Genomic DNA, 1,468 nt, shown 5'->3' with positions numbered 1-1,468 from the left:
ACCATGCACTGTCTTATAAAACAAATATTAGTCATAAAGTTGTATTTTTCAATAATATTGCAATAATGGCATAGGAGTTCATTTTTTATCCAGTAGTGGCTGTATTGTTGTTGTACAGGCCTGTGACCAGCAGGTGGCACAATAAGACAGATGTGATAATATCAAAGTGTGAGTGTTCATCACATCACATACGAAGATAAAGATACCAAAAAACAAAGTAACAGGGGCTCCAACTTTCAGGTCAAACCAAAGCCAAATAACAAATAACAAAATTATCACATTTACAAAATGAAATAGTACAATAACAAAAGGGCGAGAAGAAGCACAATGAAACTAGACAGAAAGCAGAGATTATTTCTGTTGAGCATGAATTAATTAACAATCTTCAGTCAACATTACCAACACACTGGGCTACAGGTTCCTTGTCATTGAAGCAGTTAATGCATTTAAAAGCTTCATTCTTTGGTTTGTAACAACGGAAAATGTTGTTGTGACCAACTTTAGATCTCCCCAGCTGTTTGAGGGCCTCTTCTATTTCAGTTTTGTTGATGGGAACACCTTTACTGGTCTTGTCAAAAACCTTGGAAAAAACAAAGGCAAACTGGTCCCAATTGGGGAAGACTTGATTAATCTTGGGTATGATGCTGTTCCTGTTTTTCAAGTTTGTACATTTTGCACCACATGGGGAATAGAAAGTGTAGAAGACTAGAAAATTACCATCTCTACTCTTTACTAAGGGTTTCATGTTTTGCAAAACAAGTGCCTCGGCGTGATCGGTATACCACTCTTTAAAGTCAGGTTTTGCAACAACTACCCTGTCGTCACTGGTGTCATTTGGGTACACTGAGTCCTCTGAGAGCTTCTTCTGAACAGCGGCAGCAGTGGCTCTCTTAAAGACCTGTTTTAGTTAGTTCTTGCGCCGGGTTTTCACTGGGATGTTTACAGCCACACTGACCTGGGTTTTTATATTATACCTATTTGTCAAAGGAAACATACAAACAAATGTTAGAGGCTGTCTGAGAATACGATAAACAAAAGAGGTTAGCTTATATAAAGAAGTGTATTTCCATTTTAAATGAAATGCGTTGTGTGATCTGATGTCTTAAATGGCATCAGTGTAGTTTACAGGAGATAAATATATATACACACTTATATAAATACAGGGACTGACAGTGGATGCAGTGAAAAATAACAGAATTTTTTAGACTAGAAACCAGTTAAAATCAAACTGACTCACCTGTCGATGATGAATTTTGTAATTTTTTCGAGTTGGTTCTTGTCCACAGCAGCAGAACTGTTTTCACCAGACAGGAGCAATGTCAGCGTCACAACCACCCAGCACAGGCCCGCCATCTGCACACACACTGAGTTATTTATTTCTTTATTTCTCTATTATTCATTCATTCTTTTCAAGGAATAGCATTCTGACTAAGTTCGTAAAAACAGGAATAATGAAAGTAGGACTGAG

At 37.4% G+C, this 1,468-nt stretch overlaps 1 long non-coding RNA gene across 1 annotated transcript; it reads right to left on the bottom strand.

Moving 5' to 3' along the window:
* Positions 1–77: 77 nt before the first annotated feature.
* Positions 78–1,361, bottom strand: LOC147819601 (uncharacterized). Its single transcript, XR_015436766.1, has 2 exons — positions 1,238–1,361; positions 78–974 (listed from the first exon to the last, which is right to left on the bottom strand). It is a non-coding gene; the product is annotated as an uncharacterized LOC147819601 (long non-coding RNA).
* Between the last annotated feature and the right edge of the window lie 107 nt (positions 1,362–1,468).

Source organism: Seriola lalandi, unplaced genomic scaffold (assembly GCF_002814215.2).
Source record: "Seriola lalandi dorsalis isolate HSWRI2012SDOR001 ecotype SW California unplaced genomic scaffold, Sedor1 jcf7180002051985, whole genome shotgun sequence".
Lineage (NCBI taxonomy): Eukaryota > Metazoa > Chordata > Actinopteri > Carangiformes > Carangidae > Seriola > Seriola lalandi.
This window is presented reverse-complemented; position numbering and strand designations above follow the sequence as displayed.